Genomic DNA, 12827 nt, shown 5'->3' on the forward strand with positions numbered 1-12827 from the left:
AATTTAAATATATTGATCAGCACTAGATGTATACTATTTCACTTAAATATATACGTAACTATATATAGCACATACACATATAAAAAAATCTTATTGTAAGCTCAATTTACGTTATATTAACGATTATGTATTCAAAATAAATGTTTAAAAATGTAGGTACCAATAATATACTGTTACCTACAGGTATTAAGTACACCTAGATTTATATACACTTTTATGATATCATGTTTTGTATTTTAAAATAATTTGACAATTAGAATATAAAATATAATGTAATACAATAGTAAAAAATTGATTTTATTAACGAGAGAATATAGCAAGTTTGAAATTATCGATTTTGTAGTTACATAACGAGAGAGTAGCATGATAGTACATTATTATTTGTTAAAAACACCTATTTACAGGGAGATTTTAAAAGTTCGAGTTGAAGTATTCTTTTTAAAAACACTTATATTTAACGGTGTAGTGCATATGATCATAGTATTTTTCAAAAAGTGTAATGCTTGTTCTCAGTACCTTTTTACAAGAGATTATACTAGGTATTTGCCTGTCAATTTATCCCTCACACAAAAATATTTAACATACTTAATATTTTAATGTTCATACCTATTTACATTATTTTTACCACATGATAATATGTCGTTTACAGTGTTTACACAAAAATATTTATCTCGTATAAAGCTTTTTATTTTTTCAAACCTTTTCATAAAATCTGAAATAAATATTCTAAGTAATAACAATGTTCTAGAACACAAATTGTTTGAATACATTTTTTTTAAACTAAAAATATATTAAATATATATATATACTAAAAATATTATGATTATTCGTAATTCGGTAAAATAATCGAGTCTAATGGACGAAACATTCAACTTTTGGCTTAAAGTTGTATTTAAACATATTTTTGAGTACGCTGATATTTTTAAGTTTATATTTTATAACCTTATAAGTGTATAATGTATAATAATATATATCATATTATGTAATTGTTTTAAATAAGTTAGAAAAAACAATATAATATATATTATACATGTTTATTACAATATAATTTTTGAAAATCAATAATCAAATCCATCAAAAAAAGTCGACGTACGTATAAAGTATTCAAAGTATCACAACACAAACCATTTTAGAATGTGAATTGCTTATTTATAATAACATATATTGTAGGATTTATAAAAAAATCCTTTCTATATCTCTTGTTATATTTATTAGGTACTTTCTTGAAACTTCAACAAAATTACAATATAATTAATAGGTGCCTATAAAATAAAATATGTACCTATAATAGATACCAAAGATTAGCAAAATAAAACGTTTACGCATGCATGCTCACTCAATGACAGGCTCAAGTCAAGTTAAGAAGGGTTACCTATACATAATAATGCCCTTGTGGAAAATACAAATAATTTACCAACACCTACATATCGCGTGTAAATGTTCTCTAAAATACATTCTACTTAAATTTCTAGTGAGCTATTTAAAGTTTTATTGGTTAGGTTACATTAAATATAGATATATTCAACTTGGAAGAAATATTAAATTACAATATTATGACCTATATTGAATTGTATTAAACTATTTTAATTATTATTGAAATTAATATAATAATACTATAGGTTGACTTTTAGAACTATATGATATTGTTCGAAATTTTAAAACATAGTATTAATATTAATGTATTAGCTAATATACATACTTAAATCATAAGAAAATATTAATATTTAAATAGATACTTTGTACTTACCATACCTACCATATTATCATGTCAAAATATATTAATTAAATCATTATGAATACAAGTTCTTATTTGATTCATGTATAATGTATAATATATAATATACAAAGTACAATATAATATATATTAGACTTATTTTATATTATATGATTTATGGTGACGTTATTCTATACAATATAATACATCTAAATAAATTAAACTTAATATAATTTTATCGTTAATCTTAAATCACAGTTTAAATTTAAAAACGTTAAGATCGTAATAATATAGGTTATTAAACACAGAATAAAAGTTCAATTTAGCATGATGAAAACGTATTCAACTATTCCGGTATTGAATAATATAATTATAGTGAGCTGGTTTTTTCAAACCACGATTAATTTTTTATTAACGATTTCAGATTTGTTATGGTACCAAAATATAGGTAGGTACGCACGATTTGAGACCTCCTCAACTACCCAATTTAAATAAAACCTGTAACCATAGTTCATTGTTCAACGAAACATCGTTAAACCCTTAAAAAAGTATTTTTTATTTTTTATTTCAAGGACAAGGACCAACATAGTATATATATTATTATTTATATAAACATGTTCAAACATAGTACTTTTTACTTTAACTACAGCGTGATTTGAAATTGAAATCCTAATTACTATATCCCGTACTTATATGATATTAGGACTGCTGAGGATTTCCTCCTTATATTAACTGAAGCGCATCATTTACCGGATATAATATATATTATATAACCAGTCTTACGATGTCAACTGGTGATCATTTAAAAACCACGAATTTCGAACAGTTTCAGTATATTATAACAACTCACTTATTATATTTAATCAAATAATATAGCTTAAAAATGTAAGATATCACTTATCATGATAATAATAATAATAATAATAATAGCTATTCATTTGCATTGTATAGTTGTGTACTTAACTTCGTCGTTCGTCGATATTTAAACAATCAAAAAACTAAAAAATATTAGTGTTAAGTCTTATTCTAGTAATAAAAGATTAAAACAGAAAAAAAAAAACAAGAACGAAAACTCGTTGTTGCGTATTGAAAATAATACATTTTAATTAATTTTACCTAAGGCTAGATACTTATAGAATTTTTCTTGAATTTTATACTTAATTAACATTTGAATTTAAATTTTCAAAACTTTGAGTGTTCACATAATTGTGAGTATACAATATATTTAATTTAGTTAAAAATACGTTAGCATTCGTAGTATGTTTTTTATGTCAAATAAAATGTTTAAAAAATGATATATATTTTATTTATCAATAAAAAAATTTAATTTTAAAATAGTGAACAAATCTATTATTGTTCTTGTAACCAATGATATCTGATACAAAAATGTCAAAAATCTTAAATCTATACATCTAAGTTTAGTTGATTAATGCCATAAAAACTTAAATAAATGTATTAATAAATTATGATAGATTATACGTTTAGTTTTTATGAGTGATTGAAGTTAACATTTCATCCGCTAGTAATTTTTGTTATGAATCAAAAGATTTTAACCTTTCAAGATACTTGAAACATTCCGCTATAAATTAAATAAATTAACATTTTCAGTACACAATGGAATTTTTAAAATATTTAGACTAAATTAAGGAATTAATTTAAAATGTATTAAAGGGTTTTTTTTTTAAGTGCACTTGATTAAAAGTTGTAGGGTTGGTTAAAAAGTTCAAAAATGTATACAAGATCCCACATTTTAACAAATCTTATCAAAATCATAAAAACTGCCAAATAGTTATTATGTAGTAAAAAATTTAATTTTAATAGCTAGGGCTTGACAATTGTATCTACCTATAGGTAATGTACACAATTTCTACGTAGGTACAATAGTTTTATCATAGAAACCTAAAAATCTCACAAATAAATAACTATTCAAATGAATAATAACCGCGATTTTATTTATATTTTGACGTAATTCAAACAAATATTATTCGTAAGGACTAGAAGCTTTATAATACGATGTATATTATTTTTATTATACATGCATTTTCGGGTAGTTAACTTACATATTATTAAATAATAACTATATTATTATTTGATTTACAAATTCTTTTTAAGCTAAATGAACCATCATACGGTACGCTTTCGGTTTAATGATAAGTTAATAACAATGAGAAATAGTATGATTAGTATGAAATAATGTTATTAATCATTGCATATAGCTGCAGGTCTCGATTAACATGTGGGAAAGGTAAGCGCGTACTTAGGTCCAGGCATTGGAGGGGGGAGTAGTTTTTAACGTGTCTGGTTGTATAATAGTATAGGTATCATAAAAATATAAATTCTAATAGTCTATATATAAGACAACATGTTCATATCGTCTAAAAAAGTAAAGAACTGTATAATTTTTTTCCAAATATTATATGACCGTCTTGACTCTTGAGAATGTTTCTGAGTAGGTACTACAGTTACAAATTGTACCGGAAAACGGTCATTCAGTATTAAAACAGGAAAAATTTGCATGCAATCCACTATGTCAAAAAAAAGATAAATATTTTCCTTAAATCTGGATCCTAAGTACTTAATATTATATGCAATTTGTTTTTGACAAAAAATATTTCAACTAACTGCATTAGTGAAATAACTTATCAATGGTAACATAAATACATGTAGTTTGAATTAAATTGGCAGCTTGGCAGCTTTAAAAAATTATAGGTAGACAAAATCGAATTTATTTATTTTTTGATAATTTAAAAAAATATAACATTAGAGACTTCAATATTTCTCAGTAAATATTTAAGATTTAGAATTTGTTTTTTATAAACCTGAGATTAATAATAATTACAAAATATGTTAGCGCTTTTTTTCTATGGATATTATATTTTATATTATAAACATTTGATATTTCCTGCTTTTTTTGTTACAAAATTCTCCATAAGTGATAGTTTTTTTCTTGCCGCAAATAATTTTATTGAAAATACATCAAGTTAATACTTATTGTTTATGTTAATTTTTGTAATGAGCATAAGTTTAAGCATACCTATGTAACATAAATAGTTTAATAATTTTTATTTTACTTTTATTAGAGTTTAGATTTTGTAGGCATTTTATTTTTTATCTGTTGGTATAACAAATCTATAAATGATTAGAATAAAATGCTCAAGATTGTATTTTGTTTTTTTACATATTATTATTATTATTATTTATTGCTTCTTTTAGGATTTTTGGGTGCTTTTTACTTTTAGTTTTCTGTTTTATGTGTAACACTTTTTTTCAAATTGCGATCTAAATCAATGTATTCGAAAGGTTAATATTTATTTTTATATATATTATTATGATATGTTCCATTTTCCAAGGATATGGTTCAAAACCGATCTTATCTCGTTACATGTTTGATTTAATGGGTTGACTTTATTGATGTAACTTGGATAAGAAATTATATTACATGATTTAAAATATTGCAATAATTTATAACAATATTTTATCAGATTGTCGGCGACGTGACGTTTCTTATTAGAAAATGTTTATCGTTCAATGAAATTCAGATATAAAAGGTAATAAAAATACTTAATTTTTAAAAATAGTTTGATAAAAAAGCAGAATTTAAAGTAATATTTTATATTATTTTCTAGATTATCGTAACATACACAACTTGCTGTCACCATCAAATTTTTAAATATTATTTTTATTTTCTATAGGAGTGTAGGTATTTAATTACAATTAAAAGTAACAATTAAATGTAATATGTTATAGGTATATATGTGTATATATAGTTGTATATCAAGTGATAATAAAACAAAATCAATACGCATCTAAAATTCAATTTTTTGTAGGTTTAAAAAAAAAGTTAAATTACTTTTTCAAGCTATCAAATCCAAACTTAAGTAATTACACATTAAGCACTTCAAACATTATATTCAAACTCAAATGATTTTAAGAAATAAATATAATTATTTTTGTATACAATAATTTAGAGTTATGACTGGAAGGCAGAACGATATTTTTTATACCACTATAACATTATAAAGGTGGAGAAATTGACCTTCCTTGCCCACTCCAGATTATTTTTAAATGAGTATCTGTGTGTATTAATGGATACGTATAAATTTAAGCTGTGTATGGTTATACATGTCTGTTGATTGAATATTTTTTTAATTTAAAATTTATTATTATTTACTGGTATTTTTTAGTTAGAAAATAATTTGATGGAAAAAAAATAGAAAAATTTAAATATCAATAGAAATATATAGATAATTAATGGGACACGGACTTAAATGTCTAAAATTGTGTGTGGTACCAAATTAAAAAGTTTGTAATACCTGTAATAGTTACAGTAATTATTTTTATACAGTTTTTCTTCATTTCATTTTTGATCGATTGGTAGATACATTTTGTACAAATGTAAAATAAATGCTCGTTGCTTGGGCTTAGCTTTCAGCAAAACATATGTGGGAGACAGCTACGTTCAGTACCACTAGTTCCCGAATGGGTAACCACACGGGTTTTTAGTGGCAAATTTTTGACACTCATATACATGTTTGAACTAACCGTACCAACCGTACCAACCATACTAACCGTAACCTTTAAAATAGCAGCTAAAATTCCCATAGTTGCTGGGTTTAAGATAAAAAAAAATGTTTATCATAATATTACCATAATTTTCACAAATATTTTTTATAATTATCAACCTACTATATTATTCATAGTTTGTAAACTAAACATTATCTATAGGTAATCTAAGGATAATGTTTAACTATGAATTTTTTTCAAACTTGATATGATTGAACTATTTATTGTGATATAGTCTGTAAACTCGGTGGATAAAGAAAAATAGAAAATTGACTACTTCATCTCCATAGGATAAAGATTAAATACACTTTGGAGGTGTGGAAGCAAAGCCTCTCACGGTAACGCCAAGTTGTTTTATACAAAATGTGCAGAACGAAAAAATTTATAATTTAGCTTCTCTAATGTTACGACAAAATTCTGGTTAGGTTATAACTCATAATAGTTCAATGTTTATAACTAATGACTAGTATTTTGCATAATTAAATTAATTGCGGCGTTAAAATTATTATTTAACAATCAATTATTGTTGTATTCAAAACACTGCTGAGCATGCTTGTTCAACTCAAAAATTGTCAATTGGAAAATTGTTATCAAACAAATAAATATTCATATGTGTACAGTGTGTACACATATTTTATTCATCGTTTTTCGAAGTTTTTTCGGTGATTTTGAACAGAAACATTTGAAAAATAATTACTTATGTAAAATATGATACCATTTGTTACAATAACATTTTGGTAAAAGCATAAAATGATTTTGAAAAGAAAACATTGTCTCCTTAATGGAAAAAACAAAATTATATAACCCAATTCGCTGCCCGTCTAGTTATTTTTTCACTCTCCAAAATAGATGATAAACTCAAGAATACCGGATCGATAATACGAGATATTTATTCATTGTTATTAATATTTATTAAGTACCTTATAATATATATTTGTAAATCATGTATGTAATTGTATAATTATTTACAATATACATTAAATATACAAAAGGTATACTCCGGTGGTATAATCCTATAATAATAATGATAAATAAATAATAATCTTATTGTAAAATTAAATTATACCTTAAATTGTTTAAATTACTTGCATTTATAATTTAATTATGCTTTTAAATTTTCATAATTATCTAATTGTTGGTTTTTCTTCACTGCCATATTAATTTATAACAAAATAAATAGGATATTGGCCCATGAAATAATGAAGCATTTCAAACGAAAATATCAACAAAAAAAACGAGTGGAAAACTGTGGTAAAAATTACGATTATAATACTAGTGCTGCGAGCTTTTAACTTTAATGGGCACAGCAAACACCTGTCGCTGTACGGTAATAATCATAACGACGTATGTTTGCATAACAATAATTATATAATTATAGCAATATATAGTAATAATAATATAATGTCATTCGTATTACATAACGTTGATCATGTCGCGGATAAGAGTTGAATAATTCTTGGAAAATAATAATTTAATAGCTTTACGAGATTACAGAATATTAGTCATACTAAAGTACCTCTGCCCAAAGTCTGTGGGAAAATACTGTTCGTCGTGCGTAGGTTGCCGTCGCGGTCGCGGCGTCGACATAATGTTCAAATAATAATAATAATATGATAATATATTATAATAGTGACGACGATGACTATGATGATGATAATAATAATAATAACAATGCGATCGCACACAAAACGAGTGTAATACCTATATCATTATTGTCATTTTCATTTACATCTCTATACGACTATTATACCTGATAGGTACGTCCTATTATAATGACGAGGCGCACGTGACAAAAGTTTAACGGCGGCGGCAGACAGCGCTGCGGTCGAGGGTCAGCGAAGGTCGCGTCGCCGCCGCCGCCGCCGCTGACGGTTCAGACGACAACTGACGCGGCCAGCGTACGCGGGGAGGTAAAAAACGCGCACATACACGAGACACGACCGACCCGACCGCGCCGTGACTGGTGTAGGAAAAAACAAATCTTGCGCCTACGCCGCGCGTTCCGGGGGGATCGTATTTTTTCGACCGCGACACCACATCGCCGCCGCCGCCACTAGTTGATTCACGTTTTTCGTACCGGACGAGCGCGCGCGCGCCCGAACCACCACCGACCGTATCCGACGCCGCCCGGCCTCCGCCGCCGCCGCCGCCGCCACCGCCACCGCAGACCGTAGGGTCAAAATAATCGCATCCCATATCGCTCGAGCGCGTGTGTTCGTCTGTCCGTCCGTCCGCGTCTGTCTCGCGTCACACGCGCCCGCGCCACAACGCACGCCCATACCGTAAGTCGCCGCACACAAGGTGCCAGCGTTTTCGCGGTCTGTCGCAGACAATAATTTTTTATAATTATTATAACCATTACCGTAGTTCAGACTCGTGAACGAAAATAATATATTATTAAGAAGGAGCAGAAGACGACGACGGAGAAAAGGGATTCCGCCGGCCGATCGAGGAAACACGCATTATATTTCCGGTTAGTAACAATAATTATGATAATAATTAGGTATTTCTGTTATGTCCCTTCAACACCTAGGCTTCAAAATAATACATCAAATTTTATGCAATTGTTTATTATTAATAATTAATAACTATTTATTATACGAGCGCTCGACCTTCCCCCTTTTTCCACGTCTTTCCCAAATTGCCCACTCGCTCGCGATTTTCTTGGCATTTTACGCGTGAATTTATTATTGGTGCACTGCTTGCAGTACATAGTGGGTACCTGCGCTCCACGCGTTCCGATGCAACGGTTATTTTTACGACTCAGGTACTTTTTTTTCGCCGCCGGTCGTAAATATTATAATATAATATAGTATTGTTTATTTTTGTTAAAACGCTTTTAACAACGAAACTATGTACATATTTTATCGCAACACGACTTGTCCCACAATCAAACAGAACGTTGTAGTCGTAGTACCTACCTGTAATCTGCAAATAGATAAATGATGCATTCTTATTATCTACATTTTATTTTATATATTTCATTATTTCCGACGATGATAAACCTATTAGTGAAACTTCGATGTTCACACTTATCATTATCATTTGAGTGACTTATACTTTCCTACATTACAACACATTGTTGGGACAGATTTAAAATTAGAACGGTTTAAACGAATGAATAAAGGCCGGCTATTAAAACCATTAAATATGCCAACAACAATAGTTGGCAATTTTTACTATCATGGTCAAGGATTTTTGGAAAAGTTACAATCTACGTATTTCATCTTCCGGTTTAACAAAATTTAAGGATATAAAGAAAACTATTTTTTATTTTAAAATATAAATAAACGGTTTTAATTTATGATATGTTTAAAATTTTAATACCCATATCTGCTATTAAAACATTTGTTCTTTTATAGCAGTTAAATGTGACAAACAAAATGTTCTTTTTAATCAAATAAACTTACAGGTTAGGTTAACCTACCTTAGAAATTTATAACTATAATGGCGGTACTACCTATAATGTATTTCTACCTGGAACAGTTGAATTGCAAATGTGTATAAGGGCTGCTCCCTGCAGAGAGTATTGTAAATTAAGTATTTTACTAAAAAAGTAAAATATTGTTTTGGCAATGGTACGAATACCGGTTGTGAGTGGGTGGGTGGGGGAAAGAGATGCCAAAATAAATCCACCCCAGCCGGTCAAACATGTGAGTTTGCTTCTGGTTACTTCAATAACATAATATACATGATAAATATCAGGATTAAAAATACATACGTTATAATAGTATTGCTTTATATTTTATGTTGTACGTACAAATATGTAAAAACAACATCTCGTTATTTTAAAGAGTATCGTACTTATATATCTATATCATTAATAAGTAATAAAAGTAGGTATGTTGTTTTAACATGATGTAAAACTAAGTTTAACCTTAAAATATATTCGTTAAATTTTGTTTAATAAATTAAATTGTTGCATATTAAGCAGGAACGCCAGGAAGTATACTTCCCCAATCGTGACCTTAACCTTGTTTTTTAGTGAAAACCTGCTCAACGAATATCGAATAAATGGCTCAATAATATTATTATCTACGTTATTATATAATTGTCATTAGGAAGTTTTTAATATTAATACCTACTATAAATTGCAAGTACACCGTGGTTTCTGTAATTTATATTATATTTTTGATCGCTAATATAATTTTTACGGAACCGTTATTACTCAATTTTATATTTTGATTTAAAACTTTCGTTCCGCTGAACTATAACGTTTTTAACTGATTTATTAGTTATCATTATTTTTGATTCATGGTTTAATTTGATATGGAAATTTTAATTTTAAATACGTATAATAGTTAGTGTTTATTAGATTTAATTAATTGGAAATACAATTTTTATTGTTACAATATCGTAGGTATACGTGTAAAACAATTCAAATAAGAGTTAAACCGTAAATTTAGAAGTATGGATATATTATAGATATAATATATAGGCACCTATATGTATAAATAAAATGTTCGTAAGTAAGTAGGTATTTAATGTATATCGTGCATATGCGGTATGTCGAAGTTTTTTTTTTTTTCAAAAAGTCTGTGTTGACAAATATATCATGGATAAATCAACACAGACCACGGAACATCATATATAATATATATGGTTAAATATATATATTTGTAAATATACTCATACAACTACTTGTATAATATTACAATATTTAACTTTTTAAACATTTGCGTATACAATAGGGTCTAGAATTACCTATCTGGAAGTTAATATAATAACAGTAGATTAAATTTTATTATGAATGTATGAAATAGTTCAATTTTTCTAATCAAACATAATTAAAGTAACTTAATGATAATAATATATTAGGTAATGTTTGAATCAGCTTTGAAAAATTGTTTGCCTTAGGTACGTTACGGTATACGTTATTTAACAATCTAAACGTAAACTTTGGATACCATTTTTTATGCATTTCTTGAAGTACCTATTTAAATACTATATATCATGATGATGTGTGTATACTAAAATTTGAAATCATGCTTAAAATACTATACCGAAAAGATAATAAGATTTTTTTTGTAGAAATATTCAAATTAATAAATGTAGAATAAAGAAAGTAATCTAATACATTTCTATGGAGAAAACACTGCTAATAATTAATATACAAATAAGTAAACCATATAGATATAATTTAGTATGGTTGGAATCAAACGTAACTACCACCATGTGATTATACCTACATTAATTTTATTTTAGGTATTTAAAAAAATGTGATGTTTTAAACGTGCATTTTATATTTTAGAAAATATGATTACGTGAAAAAATGAATCTTTCATTGTGGAAGCACACCTTGTGATTATAATATGTTATCATGCTAAGCAGACAGTTAAGCTAATATCACTTGACGTTTCTTTGGTAATTGCATCTTAAAAATATATTGTATTTAAACCGTTTCACTTCCATTCTGTAGCCTAGAACTGTATGTTACATTGCAACATCACTCATGGGGTTTTAGAACTATGAAAACAGTCAACAATTACTGCATGTGTCACCTGACGCATATAAATACTTTATATATGTATATAAAATATAAATATAATATTGTGTGTAAAATGAACATAATATTATCTATGATAAAATTTGAAAACTAAAATCAATAATTTTGTTTAATTTATTTAAAATATATATTATACCTATTATGTTTATAGTTTTACCTAAATTATACAGGTGCCTGTAAAACACTTTTGTTTGAGTAAAATTTTACCTTTCTAAGACTATAAAAGGCATCCGAAATGATTAATAAGGAGCAATAATTAATATGACTGCCCAATGAAAGTAAAATTTTTTTACTCTTTTATATCTCGCCTTGGGTTAGTGCAATTCTTTATTATTGCCACCAGGATATGCCAATTTATTGCCACATAATTTCACTTGTCTATATCTATTAGAACCATCATTCATCACATTCAGTAGAATAATTTAAATAAAACAAACAATATAATAGTCATTGCTAATCTAACTTCTCGAATAATCAGAATATAATACAACAAAAATGCATTGATCCCTAAGGATAATAATATTGGCTGCATAATCTTTAACAACAATAATAATAATAATTATTATTATTAAATCATACTTAATCTTACAATCAGTTAATTAAAACACTGTATTAAATGTAATTAAATTACATTTGTACCAAGTATTATACTTGGATAACTATTAAATATAATTATTTAAGTTTAAATAAATTATTAAAAACATTTTTAGGAACGGTTCTTATATAGTATTAGTTGTAATTTTACAAACATTGGTGTTTGCAAACATTTTTACTTTTAGACATCCAATTCTTTACGCATAATCCAACGTCTAGACATACACAACTGTTTAGGTATTTCAGTTTAAATTCAGAGTATAGATGGCTGGATTGAAAATAATACCAGTCGCACCCATTTATCGTCCCTTTAACATTCGATAAAAGTGGCAATGACGCTATACGCGTATATTTGACCCACAATACAGGTAAAATAAATTATGATTCTATTGTATACGCATAACATAATCGTATACATATATCGAGGGATATCTTATATATTATTCCTCT

At 27.1% G+C, this 12827-nt stretch overlaps 1 protein-coding gene and 1 long non-coding RNA gene across 2 annotated transcripts in view; one reads left to right on the forward strand and one right to left on the reverse strand.

Annotated features, from left to right (window-relative positions):
* LOC149057492 (uncharacterized) overlaps window positions 1-8227 on the reverse strand; it is a 55234-nt gene extending 47007 nt beyond the window's left edge. Inside the window, exon 1 of the long non-coding RNA XR_016191021.1 lies at window positions 7794-8227. This is a non-coding gene — a long non-coding RNA (uncharacterized LOC149057492). The remainder of the gene's footprint in view (window positions 1-7793) is intronic.
* The window catches only part of LOC107163392 (uncharacterized), a 28598-nt gene continuing 23973 nt past the window's right edge, over window positions 8203-12827 (forward strand). The window contains exon 1 of the mRNA XM_015510800.2: window positions 8203-8750. The gene's annotated coding sequence lies outside the window, so the exon portion shown is untranslated. The remainder of the gene's footprint in view (window positions 8751-12827) is intronic.

This window comes from Diuraphis noxia, unplaced genomic scaffold (genome assembly GCF_037042655.1).
Source record: "Diuraphis noxia isolate RWA-SAM2 unplaced genomic scaffold, SU_Dnox_SAM2 contig0003, whole genome shotgun sequence".
Lineage (NCBI taxonomy): Eukaryota > Metazoa > Arthropoda > Insecta > Hemiptera > Aphididae > Diuraphis > Diuraphis noxia.